This window comes from Notolepis coatsorum, assembly GCF_963971535.1.
Source record: "Notolepis coatsorum genome assembly, chromosome: 7".
Taxonomy (NCBI): Eukaryota; Metazoa; Chordata; class Actinopteri; order Aulopiformes; family Paralepididae; genus Notolepis; species Notolepis coatsorum.
This window is the reverse complement of record NC_140171.1, coordinates 42,249,774-42,266,057: the sequence shown is the minus strand read 5'-3', so window position 1 is coordinate 42,266,057 and position 16,284 is coordinate 42,249,774.

The following is a 16,284-nucleotide window of genomic DNA, read 5'->3' as shown; positions in this document are numbered from 1 at the left end:
TGGGGTTAGTTTGTAAGGTGGATGAGGTGGAGGGAGGGGTGGGGTTAGTTTGTAAGGTGCATGAGGTGGATGAGGTGGAGGGAGGGTGGGGTTAGTTTGTAAGGTGGATGAGGTGGATGGAGGGGGTGGGGTTAGTTTGTAAGGTGGATGAGGTGGAGGGAGGTGGAGGGAGGGGTTGGGGTTAGTTTGTAAGGTGGATGAGGTGGATGGAGGGGGTGGGGTTAGTTGATAAGGTGGATGAGGTGGAGGGGGTGGGGTTAGTTGATAAGGTGGATGAGGTGGAGGGAGGGGTGGGGTTAGTTTGTAAGGTGGATGAGGTGGAGGGAGGGGGTGGGGTTAGTTTGTAAGGTGGATGAGGTGGATGGAGGGGGTGGGGTTAGTTTGTAAGGTGGATGAGGTGGAGGGAGGGGGTGGGGTTAGTTTGTAAGGTGGATGAGGTGGAGGGAGGGGGTGGGGTTAGTTGATAAGGTGGATGAGGTGGAGGGAGGGGGTGTGGTTAGTTTGTAAGATGGATGAGGTGGAGGGAGGGGGTGGGGTTAGTTGATAAGGTGGATGAGGTGGAGAGAGAGACGGGGTGGGGTTAGTTTGTAAGGTGGATGGGGTGGATGGGGTGGAGGGAGGGGTGGGGTTAGTTGATAAGGTGGATGAGGTGGAGAGAGAGACGGGTGGGGTTAGTTGATAAGGTGGATGAGGTGGAGAGAGAGCCTGGTGGGGGTTAGTTTGTAAGGTGGATGAGGTGGATGAGGCGGAGGGAGGCGGTGGGGGTTAGAACTTATAACTGGAGGTCTTCCTTAACATCTGATTGATGGATGATTTAACGTTGTTTTGTGTGTCGCAGTTGCATTTAGAATACAAATTCTCTGTTTCCTTCACATATTCTGTTCCTGCTGTCTCTCTGTATGGTTTCTCTCTCCATCCCTCTCTCTCTTCCCCTCACGTTCTCTTCCCCCTGTCTCGCTGTACAGGTGTTACAATCACGGCCAGGGCCTCTCTCTCTCCTGCTACTTCCACGCCCTTATATGGGCAGCTTCCTACCCCAGCTTCCACACGCTGTCACCTGGGATCAATCAACGCACCTGAGACTCGTCAGGTCATCACCAGCCCCGACAAGAGACCTGGGTTTCCTGCCACTCCCTGTCCGAGTGTTGCTACACCTACCTAGGTACGAGGACGTAACCTACCTGCTGCTCTGTCTATTTCTCTGCCTTGTTCTAACCCTGTCTCCCTGTGTCCAGGATCGTCTGCCGCTCGGTCTACGCTGTCTCCCAAGACACCACCCGCCTGGACGTTCCTGTAAACACGAGGAGTGCTCCTGCTCGCACCTGTCGCACATTCCTGTACATTCATAACCCTGTCTGCATGGTACCTTTTTGGACTAAACAACCTAAACAGCTCCATTCTCCTCTCCCTGTGTTCTGCTCTTGGGCTCAAGTTAAACGCTACCCTAACAACAGGTTAGGGCTAACCCCAAACATTTGAACGTTCTGACCTTTGTTCGTTACGTTGGCATTAGAATCTTAATTAACCTGTTCCACCCGACCGGTCCCGAAATGACATCTGGTCATAAATCAATATTTTTTTGACTGTAGCGATTTTAATTTCAAACGTATTCAAGTATTAACATCACTAACATGTCACAACAGCATGTAGAATGTATATTATCATCAATACGTTAGTTTAGCAATAGGTTAAAAGTGTCATTAGATAGATTCAACTTTTCGATTTGGACAAGTCTAGCCGTGAGGCCGACCATTTTGGATATTTTTTAACCATGCGAATTGTAGTCTTTTTGCTGCCATTTTGTATATATGCCACTTTTTTTTTGTATATATATTTTTTTTTATAAGGAAGTTGCATTGTTCATTTCAATACCTGTAATAGTACAGTAGTCCGCATGCACACATGTGCATTCAGTTAAGTTGGAATAATAATACAATATAATTTGTAATACAAACAGTTCAGTTTGTCAGGTACATGCAACACAAAATACCATGTTCTGCAATAAAAATGATTGAAGTGAGATGAACAGACTGAACTTTATTTTATTAGATAAAACATGTTGACAAAGTTTTACTTTGCAGTTGAAAAAAGGTAATAAATCGCAATATATCGCAATATTAATATCGCAATACTCAGCATATCGCAATATATTTAGTATCGCAATACTATCGTATCGTGACTCAAGTATCGTGATAGTATCGTATCGTGAGGCCTCTGGTGATTCCCACCCCTACGCCTGGTGATACTAAATCCAAATTGAACACGGGCATTTGAAAGATAATATATGTATATATATATATAAATTGGCTATAATAAGGTAATTTATCTGCCTCCTATTCTATATTCTATAATAATATTTCAAATTGCATTGGTCCGGATGGGAGAATTCAGTACTGTATCTACAGAACCTTCTGTTTAATCATCTTCTCTTTATTAATTTCTTTAGATTTTTTGTACACATGATCTTAATGTTTGGTAATTATTAGCATGGTGTTATTCACTGTCAAAGATTCAAAGAAAAATCATAATTCATATTCTCCTTTGTTTCATCACAATTTAAGCAAGCCTAGTAATAGACACAATATTTCTGACACTGTGAATACATTCCCTGCGGCCCATAGATGTCCCTAGATACCAAGAATATGCAAATGGCCTTGTAGAAGTGGAGCAATATTCCATTTACCTAGGTATATATTTTAGGCGGATTTTTACCACGGGTGGAAGCATCGGCGTATTTAGACCACTATCAGTAGGGCACGTGCCCTACTGATGATCATCTGTGCCCCACTGATTAAAAAAAAAAAATTAAAAAAAATATTACAAATGTTTTTTATTTCCCCTTTTTTAACATGATCAAATGATCATTTAACATGATCAAATAATTATTATAATATTTTTTACTTCACTTTGAAATATTATAGTGAAATATTTTGCAATGTTGTCGCATTTATCTTGTTGAAATCCTCCAACAGGCTCTTTTTTGTAAGTTGACTGGTTTGCACACCAATAATACAGTGCAATAATAGAATAGTAGAATAGATAGTAAAATTATGCAATAGAATGGCCAGAGTAAAATAGTGCTACAGTACAATCAACAGCGGGGTGTATTAGAAGGCTATGGTGAAGAGGTACGTTTTTAGCTTATTTCTGAAAATATTAAGAGATCTAGCTTCCCTAATGTCCATAGGTAGTGTGTTCCATAACTTTGGTGCATAGTTACCAAAGGCTGCATCCCCGATTTTCTTTAGACTGTGGCTTGGAACCTTCAATAGTAGATGATCGCAATGTTTATACTTTGTATATAAGGAGGAGGACCTTGAAATCAATTCTAAATGTTACCGGAAGCCAGTGTAGGTTATTTACTTGTAACTTTGGGTTTGATCCAAGGAGTAAGTTGCCCCATATTGCTCTGTAACATTTCTCTTTTTGTTATAGGACCGACTAGTAGGATTTCAGTTTTGCCCTCATTTAATTTTAGGAAGTTGTTCGTCATCCATTTGTTTATTGCTAATGTAACAGGTTAATATGTCCCTCTTGTGAATTTCGCCAAAACACCCTTTTTTCATTGTTTTGTTTATTATTATTAATTTATTATCAAAAGTCTTTTGTTTTGAAACATCGTCACTTCCTGCCGAAGTGACGTATTTCCCCTTGCGTCTTTCATTTCTGAGCGTGCTTCCCTCTGGCGCCAGTTTCTCTCTGGTTGTTAAGAGGTAAGGACTGCTCTGTGGTGCTAGACATATCTTTGGGTTAAAAGAGCATTATTGTGGTGTAAATGTATGGATAAGTTGCTGGTCAATGAACCAGATTATATACATTAACTATCTATGGTGAAGAGTAACTTTTGTGCACTTTCTGTCGAGTTATTTAGAAGTGACGATCTTTTCTGTGTAACACATTGAGTAGGCTTCAAACCCTGACGTTATTATGTCTTCCCATTACAATCTAAGAACCAAGGCGCCATCTTGTGGCCAAAAAGGATAAGACCAGACATTGATGCCTGTGTGTATTTGGGTTTTCACAGGTAAAGATTGAATCTTACTAATGGTTTTGTTTATTATTTTAATGTATTTGTTTAATAGGTAATGAGTCAATCTTATTATTGGCATATTGTATTATTTTGTATCTGGTTTAACAGATGAATGAGTGACCCATATTGTATTATTTTGTATCTGTTTTAACAGATGGATGAGTGACCCATATTGTATTATTTTTGGTATTGAGTTAGTGTATTATAAACTCCATTTGCTATTTCAATGTGAATTAAAATGAGAGTTTCTCTCTGGTTGTTAAGAGAACCAAGGCGCCATCTTGTGGCCAAAAAGGATAAGACCAGACATTGATGCCTGTGTGTATTTGGGTTTTCACAGAGGGTGAATAAACAACCTGAGATCCAGTCCGGCCTGATTCTTGACAGTACACCAGAACACAACGCAAGCTAGACCATCGGGTTACATTGGTGCCGTGACCCGGATTCTCTGCCATCGATGTCGTCTCGATCGCAGAGGGAAGCTGAAGATCGCCTTCGTTTCAAGTTGGTCACTCTTGGCCGTGTGGGGCATTTTGAATAAGGTTTAAAAGAAAAAAAAAAGGAGAAAAGGAGAAAAGATTGACAACTGAAGAAAGGGGAATAATTACTTCAAAGTGTCGAATAGAATAAAGCAAATACTTTGTTAGATAAGGTTTTATACAAAAAGAAAAGGAGAAAAGGCTGGAAAAAAAAAAAGGAGAATAATTACTTTAAAGTGTCAAATAGGAACATTGGATTATTGGATATTGTGTGACTATATATATATGTACTTATGTACGTATGATTTTTATTTTTGTATAGTTCTTTGAATTTCTCAATTGGCATGGAACCAGCAGCTAACTCAGAAGGGGCTGGGGTCTCTGAAGGAGAGAGTTTATCTGGGGTGGGCTTTGGGAGAGGTTGGTTTTTGGGTGATGAAGGCCAAACGCCTAGGGTGGGTGGGTTGCAAACCCCACAGTTTTGTTCCACTGGTGACCAGGTCCCCCGGTATGAATTGCCAAGCCCACAAACAGCTTCTCATGTAGATGAAGGCCAAACGCCTAGGGCGGGTGGGTTGCAAACCCCACGGTTTTGTTCCACTGGTGGCCAGGTCCCCCGGTATGAATTACCAAGCCCACAAACAGCTTCTCACGTAGAGTTGAGTGCTCTCATCTCAGAGTTGGCCAGTCAGATTGGTCAGTCGATTGCGACCCAGTTACAGGGTGACAGGGGTGTTAATAGGTCCATGTCAGCAGAGAGCCCTAAATCGGAGCAGAGAGCCCCTGAGTTGAATTTGTCAGGTGTAAAGCTCGTCATGCAGTCCGATGTTAAGGAGCCACCAATTTTCAGGGGCGATGGCAGTGATAAATACTCCGTTCGTGAGTGGGTGGAAGTAATGGGGGTATATCTTATAAAGAAAAACACACCGAAACACCAACAGTCACAAGAGATACTGTCTAAGCTAATGGGGGGGGCGAAAGATGTAGTGAGAATTACGCTACGACACAACCCCACACTCGACCCCATTAAGACTCCCGACCTGATCTTTGACATTCTGAAGCAGCACTTCGGTGAGCTATCCTACTCATCCATGCCCATGGCTGACTTTTATAATATCAAGCCACTGCAGCGGGAGGGAGTGATGGAGTACTGGGTGAGACTGAACAATGCCATTGATATTGCAGACGAGTGTCTAAAGAGGCAGGGGCGTAGTGTGGAGGATCCAGGACGTGAAGTGTCGATGATGTTCATCAAGTACTGTCCAGACCCGGTCCTTTTTAACAGGCTCAGCATCAGAGCGGCTGAAGAATGGTCGACCAGCGAGGTTCAGGAGCGCATCGACAGCCACCAGCGTGAGCTCAGGTCATCGCAAGGCCGTTCTCAAGCCCCGCAGATACATGTACTGAGCCACACCCAGACGGCCATACCACAGCACATGGAGAGACCACCGCCAGTGCATGTCAGCACAGCTTCACATCTCTCAGCTGTCTCAACTGCGGCAGCATACAATGTGCCATCGGTCTCAGCACTAACCCCACAGCTTTCGCCCACAGCAGCCCAGTTCATTCCGGCTCCAACAGCCGCTCTCACTCCACAACTTCCCCAGGTGCTAATCGCCCCTCACCCGGTACCAGTGGCCACTGCTCAACCTGGTTTTGAGCCAGGTCATCGCCAGCCGGCTCCGGGCCTCACTGCAGAGGCCGACGTGGATGGCATGCGTGCTCTATTCAGCCTCTTGGGTCGCATGATGACACAGCAGAATGTGCAGGTGGCAGCCCATGCACCGGCACCGCCCCCGCCAAGACAGTTTGCTCCGGGTCCTTTTCAGACGAGGAACTGCCGGGTCTGCGGTGATACCGGCCACTCCACGCTCATGCACTGCAGGAGAGAGAATCTGTGCCTCTCATGCTTCACTCCAGGTCATTGGAAGAGAGACTGCAACAGGCGTGGACAGAGGCAGTCAGGTCAGGGCGACCCCAGTCGGGATCAGCCTTCGGGAAACTAGAACACCCACACTCAGAGAGGGGCAGTGTGGGGGGTGGACAGCAGACCCTCAGTGAAGATGAGTCAAGTCTCGAGCTTCTCTATGTTAACACCTGTTCAGCCATGCCAGAATGCGAAGTCGTGGTTCAAAGATCAGCAGAGGTGCCAGCTTTCAGTGAATTGTTCTACACTCAGGTCACAGTGAATGACAAAGAGTTGGACTGAAGGGCATGATTGATTCAGGATCCATGGCTTGCACCCTGAATGAGGAGGCAGAATGTAAGCTCAGAGAAGCTGGGGCCCTAGTGGGAGAACCTCAGTCAGCAGGAAGGATTATGCTGGTTGGCTGTGGAGGAAAACAGACTCACCCCAAATACATATATGACTTAACACTGACCATCTACGGAGTGAAATGCTTCGTCCCTGTTCTAGTGGTCCCAGGTCAGCGCGATGACCTCATCATCGGATCAAACGTTCTCAAGCACCTGATGAGTGTCATGAAAGGTAGTGACACCTACTGGAAACTCATATCTGCGGCAGGCAAGCATTCGCCGCCTGATCATGAGCAGTTCTTGGATATGATGTCATGTACCACCAGATGGAGGGGAGACGAGGCCCCCGACAGGATCGGCACTGTGAAGTTACCCCATGCCATCACGCTGCTCCCTCAACGCGAATACCTGGTGTGGGGCAGGCTGCCCAGCAATGTGCCAGTGTCTCCAGGAAGCACGGTCATCGTGGAGCCTTGCACCTCTAAGGCCAGACCGAGAGACATGCTTGTTGGGCGGGTTATCACGCCAATGTGGGGAGATCGGTGGGTGCCTGTGAAGATGACCAACCTCTCACCCAGACCAATCACCCTGAAACGCAACTCCAAGGTCGCAGATGTCTCACCTTGCCTTGCGGTGGAAGACCTAGACATCCAGCAGGGCTCCTGCACGACGGAGGCAGGAAGGCCAGGACAGGGTATCAGGCCGTCTGCCACAGATACCGACCTCAGGGACAGGCTCTCCACCCTCGGATTGAGTGCCCTCGACATCGACTCGTGCCACGCCAGCTTCCATTCTAAGAAGGAGCTTGTTGAGCTTGTCGAAGAGTACCAGGATATATTCTCCAGGCACTCACTTGACTGCGGCAAAGCAGAGGGGTTTGTGCATCGCATCCGCCTGACAGATGACCGGCCGTTCCGCATGCCATACAGGAGAGTGCCCCCTGCCCACTATGAACATCTCCGGCAGGTGCTCACAGGGATGGAGGAGATGGACATCATCCGCAAATCCATCAGCGAATATGCATCTCCCCTCGTCATGGTCTGGAAGAAGGATGGTGGGCTGAGGATTTGTACAGACTTCAGATGGCTGAATGCTCGGACTCTGAAGGATGCCCATCCGCTTCCTCACCAAGCCGACTGTCTGGCAGCTCTCGGAGGCAATGCCTTCTTCAGCACAATGGACCTAACCTCCGGGTTTTACAACGTCCCCATGTGCGAGGAAGACAAAAAGTACACTGCCTTCACGACACCGATTGGCCTGTACGAATACAACAGAATGCCACAGGGACTCTGCAACAGTCCAGCTTCCTTTATGCGGATGATGTTGGATATCTTTGGCAGTCTCAACTTCACCAGTTTGCTCTGCTACCTGGATGACCTCCTTGTATTTGGCCCCACCGAAGAGGAAGCCCTTAGCAGGCTGCGAGTGGTCTTCCAGAAGCTGAGGGGCAGTAATCTCAAGCTGAGTCCGAAGAAATGTCATCTTCTGCGGGAGTCAGTCAAGTTCCTTGGTCACGTAATCGACCGGAGTGGTGTTGCTGTGGACCCAACAAAGGTGGATGTGATTTCTAACATGCCAAGGGAGGCCGTAATGGAGGAGGATGGCTGCACTCCCTCCGTGAAGAGGCTTAGGTCCTTCTTGGGCATGGTATTTTTCTACCAGAGCTTCATCCCTGGATGCTCCGCCATCGCCAAGCCTCTGTTTGCCCTGACAGGGGGCCAGAAGAGGAAGGGCCGTGGTGGAAGGAGTGCCGGCATGTTCAGGAAGTTGACCGCAGCAGACTGGAGTCCTGCATGTGAGGAAGCCTTTCATAGGCTCAAGAGGGAGCTCCTCAGCTGTGCTGTGCTGGCTCATCCAGACTTTTCGAGGCCCTTCATCTTGTCTGTCGATGCATCTCTGGACGGACTAGGGGCAGTCTTGTCACAGCTACCCGCTGGAGAGGATAAGGCACGCCCCATCGCCTTTGCCAGCAAAAGCCTCAGCAAGTCGCAACAGAGATATCCCGCCTATCGTCTTGAATTCTTGGCTTTGAAGTGGAGCGTTACGGAGAAGTTCAGTCACTGGCTGAAAGGGCACGGCTTCACGGTGTGGACTGACAACAACCCACTCACCCACATACTGACGAAGCCCAAGCTTGACGCCTATGAACAGCGATGGGTGGACAAGTTGTCGGCCTACAACTTCGACTTGAAATACATCCCAGGTCCAAAGAATGTTGTTGCAGACGCACTCAGCCGTGACCCCTTCACTTCTCCCATCAGCAGGCGTCTCATTCAGGAACCCTACAGTAGCTTGGTGCATGAAGCAGAGGGTGAAGAAGCTGGCAGAGTGCAGGATGCTTTCAGGCTTAGCATCCAGCATGTTCAGGTGGTCCAGGGATCTGAGTCCGCACCGGACATGGCTGGTTCCTGCGGCTCCTCTGAAGTAAGGGCTGCCCTGCTGCATCACAGTGACTGGACGGCTACTGCAGAGAACAGGGCTACTTGCCTCGTTCACCAGGTACAGCAGCTGCAACCTGCTGGTCAAGACACCTTGCCTTCATTCACCTTACGTGAGCTGGAGGATCACCAGCTTCAAGATTCTGCCATCGCCGGTGTGCTGCCATTCGTTGTCCGCAAGCGACGTCCTTCCAGGCGGGAGAGAAGTGGTATAGATGCAAGGTCACTGGCTGTGCTGAAACATTGGGAGAAGCTCAAGGTCCGAGACAGTGTCTTGTACAGGGAGACAAGAGACCCAGTAAGCAAGATAAAGAGGCTTCAGTTGGTGCTGCCGGCAAGTCTGATGGACAAGGCGTTGGAGGGAGTGCATGATTTGGCAGGACACCAAGGTCGGGCCAGAACCCTCCATCTGGCAAGGCAACGTTTCTTCTGGCCTAACATGGAGAGGGATGTGAAGGAGTACGTTCGGTGCTGTGAGAGGTGTGTGCTTGCTAAGACTCCAGAACCTGCAGCGCGAGCCCCGTTGGAGAGCATAAAGACCTCAGCTCCCATGGAACTCGTCTGCATCGACTTCTGGTCAGCGGAAGACAAGAACAAGAACTCTGTTGACGTGCTTGTGATAACTGATCACTTCACGAAAATGGCACATGCCTTCCCATGCAGAAACCAGACGGCCAAACAGATTGCCAGGAAGCTGTGGGACGGTGTTTTCTGTACCTACGGGTTCCCTGAGCGCATTCACTCAGACCAGGGTGCCAACTTTGAGAGTGAACTGGTGTCCGAGCTGCTGCAGTTGTCTGGTGTGGCCAAGTCTCATACCACCGCCTATCACCCCATGGGCAACGGGGGCACAGAGCGGTTCAATCGCACCCTGGGAAATATGTTGCGAGCACTCCCTCTCAGAGCCAAGCAAGAATGGCCTCAACAGATCCAGACGCTGACCTTTGCCTACAACGCGACCGTCCATGAGACCACTGGCTATGCGCCGTTCCACCTGATGTTTGGGCGTGTGCCGAGGCTTCCGGTGGACGTTGTATTCAGGTCTGCCCTGCATGATCCCGTTGTGGTGGATTTTAGCAGCTACTCTAAGACCCTCCAGACTTACCTGTCTGAGGCTGCCAGAATCGCTCAACAGCACACCGCCAAAGAGCAAGCGCACCAGGCTGGTCAGTACAATAAGAAGGTCAAGGGCGTCAGTCTACAAGTTGGGGATCGTGTGCTGCTGGCCAACAAGGGAGAACGGGGCAAGAGGAAGCTAGCTGATAAGTGGGAGCCTGTGGTGTACACTGTTGTCGAGAAAAACCCCAAGCTCCATATCTACAAAATCTGTGATGTTTCAGGCCGGCAGAAGGTCGTCCACAGGAACCTGCTGTTGGATGTCAGTTTCCTCCCTGTTCGTGATCGACTGGAGGATCAGTATTCAGACATCTCATCCGATGCTGGTGATTTCAGTGGCTTGGACGACGAGTCTTCTAGGGAGCGGACATCATCGTGGGTCCTGTCTGACTCAGACCGAAATGAGGATGGAAGCACAGTGGCAGATGTCATTGACTCGCCTCCCTCTGATCGCGTGGATGACGCACTGACTGACACAGCCTCCACTCTGGCCAGTTGTCCACTTGACTCTGAAGAGACACAGACTGTTCCTGTTGTCGACTCGGACATGCCACAGACCTCTGAACACAGACATGACAGCCCTCAGCCCGACCTATCTCAAACCTTTAGCAGCCGACATGACAGACCACTCTCAGGGTTGCCCGAGCATGATTCTGTCCGAGTTCCGATTGCGGGTGGGGTAGTCACAAGGGCGGGGAGGATGGTCAAGCCAGTCAATAGGCTCATAGAGAACATGGTTCAGAAACCTGTTAATTGGGGTCTGTTGCCGCCTCGCAAGGCATGGTGTGGCATAAAGCTTTAGAGTCACTTCATACACATATCTATAAATGGGACCGATAGGACGCTGTCGCATATGAGTGCCTGGGGATCGGGTGTAATGGGGTGTAGACTGCACCTCTATGTTCTTGAAGGGTTGGGGGTTTGATCAACCTGTAACGCCTTTTAATCTGTTTTACGGATAGTTTTTTTCAACTGAACTCAGAGATTAGATCTTTGTGTTGACTGATCCAGAGGGGTAGAATTGAGCGGTGTCTTATGCGCGTCCTTAGTGTTGAAGTGCAGCTTTGGTGCTAGGTGATTTTGGGGAAATTCGGGGGGGGTGAATGTAACAGGTTAATATGTCCCTCTTGTGAATTTCGCCAAAACACCCTTTTTTCATTGTTTTGTTTATTATTATTAATTTATTATCAAAAGTCTTTTGTTTTGAAACATCGTCACTTCCTGCCGAAGTGACGTATTTCCCCTTGCGTCTTTCATTTCTGAGCGTGCTTCCCTCTGGCGCCAGTTTCTCTCTGGTTGTTAAGAGGTAAGGACTGCTCTGTGGTGCTAGACATATCTTTGGGTTAAAAGAGCATTATTGTGGTGTAAATGTATGGATAAGTTGCTGGTCAATGAACCAGATTATATACATTAACTATCTATGGTGAAGAGTAACTTTTGTGCACTTTCTGTCGAGTTATTTAGAAGTGACGATCTTTTCTGTGTAACACATTGAGTAGGCTTCAAACCCTGACGTTATTATGTCTTCCCATTACAATCTAAGAACCAAGGCGCCATCTTGTGGCCAAAAAGGATAAGACCAGACATTGATGCCTGTGTGTATTTGGGTTTTCACAGGTAAAGATTGAATCTTACTAATGGTTTTGTTTATTATTTTAATGTATTTGTTTAATAGGTAATGAGTCAATCTTATTATTGGCATATTGTATTATTTTGTATCTGGTTTAACAGATGAATGAGTGACCCATATTGTATTATTTTGTATCTGTTTTAACAGATGGATGAGTGACCCATATTGTATTATTTTTGGTATTGAGTTAGTGTATTATAAACTCCATTTGCTATTTCAATGTGAATTAAAATGAGAGTTTCTCTCTGGTTGTTAAGAGAACCAAGGCGCCATCTTGTGGCCAAAAAGGATAAGACCAGACATTGATGCCTGTGTGTATTTGGGTTTTCACAGAGGGTGAATAAACAACCTGAGATCCAGTCCGGCCTGATTCTTGACAGTACACCAGAACACAACGCAAGCTAGACCATCGGGTTACACTAAGAGACAGGCGGAAATGGAGTTTATAGCTGTGTGATAATTTGGTTCAGCGGAGATGTACAATTGTGTGTAATCTGCGTAACTATGGAAACATACATTGTGCTTTCTAATGATGTCTCCTCAATGTTCAATGCAATGTTCAATGCAAGTAAAGCACTTTAAACTTTAAGTATGACTAAATGCTTTCTTGACTATATATATAGTAACTGTTCCAAAATGCATAGATTTCTATGTATTTTAGGGGTTTGGGGGGCTAGCTCTTTTTAATATGTCAGATTGTTTTATTTATTTCATAGATTTCTATGCATTTCAGGAGTTTGGGGGGCTGGCTCCCCCAAATAATTAAATAACATAACCCTAACCTAACCCTAAAACCGAAATAAAGTTTTAAAAAATAGTTACAAAATCCACCCATTTTCGCCCACAAACCGGCCAAAACTGGCCAAATTTTTCTCACGGTCGCGCTACGCGCTCACGCTTCATAGTTTTTGGTGCCCTTCTGTGCCCTACTGAAGTGCTGGGTCTAGATACGCCCCTGGGTGGAAGAGGTTAATGGGTTCGAACCTCAGCTTAAATTAATAAATTAATTTAAATGTTTTTTTAATTTGTTTATTTATTTTACAAGAAAATGAGGAGGGGTCACCGTCATACATTATCAGGAAATTAATCAATCATGCAAAAAAGAGATAGTTGAGTGACTCACACTTATTTCATAATACAACATTTCCAAATGGACGTTTGGATTGAACCAAGTGTATTCAGTGATGCGGAACTTTCAAGTTACTTAACGTTACTCAGGTATGTTATGCACGTTAATTAGGCTATGCACGTTTAGCTGGCTAACGTTAAGATAGCAGGAGCCATCGGCCAACAAATATGTTGTTTCAACAAATGTATTCACAAAATTGATTTCCATCCAAACGTTCTTGAAGCCTCCCGTGACCAGTAAGTAGGTACTACTACTCTTAATAACCGCAGCAATATGCGCTACGTTATATGCGTAAATGTGCGCTAAAGTCAAGTCTAAAAATGATGTACAGTAGGAGCAAATTTTTTCCGTGATTAAAAACGATGGTTCGAACGTGCGTTCGTAAAACCCTGGCGAAGGTTTGAATCCCAAAAACAGGCTTCAGGGACAGCTCTAGCACAGGTATGTCTCTGATCAAATCAAATCAAATGTATTTGTAAGGCCCGACAACACACGTATGTCTCTGATGTCCAATAACCTCAATAATGCATCCTGTTGCATCACAACATTCTCACACGTCAACTATGCTGCCATGCTATGAAAACAGCTAGCTTTTATCTGTGGGCTCTCTCTCTCTCTCTCTCTCTCTCTCTCTCTCTCTCTCTCTCTCTCTCTCTCTCTCTCTCTCTCTCTCTCTCTCTCTCTCTCTTCACTCTCTTACTCTCTCTCTCTCTCTCTCTCTCTCTCTCTCTCTCTCTTTCACTCTCTTACTCTCTCTTTCACTCTGTATCTTTCTATCCCCTCTGTTTCTAACACAGTATCTCTCTCTCACACACACACACACACACACACACACACACACACACACACACACACACACACACACACACACACACACACACACACACACACACACACACACACACACACACACTCACACACTCACGCGTGCACGATGGATGTGCAGAGCATATGGCTATTCCCCTGCTCTTTGAAGGGCTGCTTTGAAGCTGTGGCACCCGTATCGATCGACGCTCAGATGAGCTCGCTTTGCCAGAGCCCTGCGATTATCTGTCGCTTTATTTCACACAGAACGGAGAGAGGGGGGCTTACGCATACACACACACACACACAGACGGACACAGACGTGCACGCGCACACACACCCAAAAACGGGGATAATGAGACGAGCTTACACACTGAATCCCAATACTTAAGGAGAGCTACGCTTCAGACATGACAAGTGAGTGGTGAGTGAAGAGAGACCGAGGACAGAGAGAGTGGAGAGAGAGAGAGAGAGAGAGAGAATAATGTCTACTCAAGTGATGAAACTAAAGAGAAAACCTGCTCCTCCACCACTACTCCGCTACATTCCAAAACTAATAATCTTCCCAAATGGCAAAAAAATAACTATAGCCATGAATGATCCACAGTTCTGAAACTGACTGACAGTTTCTTTTTTCCCCTCCTTCGTTTTCAGCTGTCGGGCCTAAATGCCTCCAGGAAAATATCGTTTTTGAAAAGACAAAACAAGAAGATGACTACTAGGGCTGTCTTAAATACTTCGAAGCTTCGTTCGATGGGCATGGGATTCGAATATGAAAATAAAATTTGATTATGTAAAAAAATTAAAATAATATTTTCGAAATTATTTTATTTTATTTTATTTTAGCTAAATCAACTCTGCCTCTCTTTGTTAATTACAACAATCAATGTTGTTTGTTATTTAAGATGAGGTCGGACTCGGCACTGACAGATTTGTGTTCATTGTGCTGCTTTTACTGTATAAAGCCTCAAATGACGGCTTACAATATTTCATGGAAGCAAAGTGTTTAGTTTGTCTAAGATTTAAAAAGGTTTAAACTTTACAACACTGACAATGTTGAACAAAGTGCTGTACAAGTCCCACAACATAAAAAAATATATATATATATATATATATATATATATATATATATATATAAAATTTAAAAAAAAAGTATAAATTCTTTTTTCTTTCTGAAGCTTCGAATTAAAAAAAAATCGAAGGTCCCGAAGCTTCGAATTCCAAAAAAAAATCGAAGGTCAGCCCTAATGACTACAAACTAATACTTTGTATTACCTCCCCAAACATTTGAACAATGCATGGGATGGTGGTTAGAAGGGATTATTCAAAGAGACCGTTTCTGCCTTATGCCCATATGAGCACCAGAGAGAGAGATAGACTGGTGATGGTCTGCCCAAAACAAGAGAACTGTAATGGTTGTGGTAGAGGACCCAAGTGCAGAGACGAAGGAGGCAGAGGCAGGTGACCGGGGAAATTATGACAGGGAGGATAAAGGTAACGTAAATAGACGATCCGGCATTGACTCACTACGGATGTGGACTTAAATACACAAGGGGGGAAACAATGACTGGGGGTGATGACTGATGACAACCAGCTGGTAAAGGACTGGGACAGAAATGCATGTGAGAGACCCACTGAGGACACCTGCTGGGTCTACAGGGGGAAACACAAGGAGAGGGAGAGAGACAAGAGAGAGACAAGAGGGAGACAAGATGGAGAGAAACATGAGGGAGAGAGACAAGAGGAAGAGAGACAAGAGGGAGAGAGACAAGAGAGAGAAACAAGAGGGAGAGAGACAAGAGAGAGCGAGACAAGAGGGAGAGAGACAAGAGAGAGACAAGAGGGAGAAAGACAAGAGAGAGAAACAAGAGGGAGAGAGACAAGATGGAGAGAGACAAGAGAGAGAGACAAGATGGAGAGATACAAGAGAGAGAGAGACAAGATGGAGAGAGATACAAGAGGAAGAGAGACGAGAGAGAGAAAAGGGAGGGAGAGAGACAAGAGAGAGACAAGGGAGAAAGAGAAGAGGGAGATAAACAAGATGGAAAGAGACAAGAGAGAGACTAGAGAGAGAAGATGGAGAGAAACAAGATGGAGAGAGACAAGAGGGAGAGACAAGAGAGAGAAGAGGGAGATAAACAAGATGGAGAGAGACAAGAGAGAGAGAGACAAGAGGGAGAGAGACAAGAGAGAGACAAGATGGAGAGAGATACAAGAGGGAGAGAGACAAGAGAGAGAAACAAGATGGAGAGAGACAAGATAGAGAGAAGAGGGATATAAACAAGATGGAGAGAGACAAGAGGGAGAGAGACAAGAGAGAGAGAGAAGAGGGAGAGAAACAAGATGGAGAGAGACAAGAGAGAGAGACAAGAGAGAGAGAAGAGGGAGATAAACAAAATGGA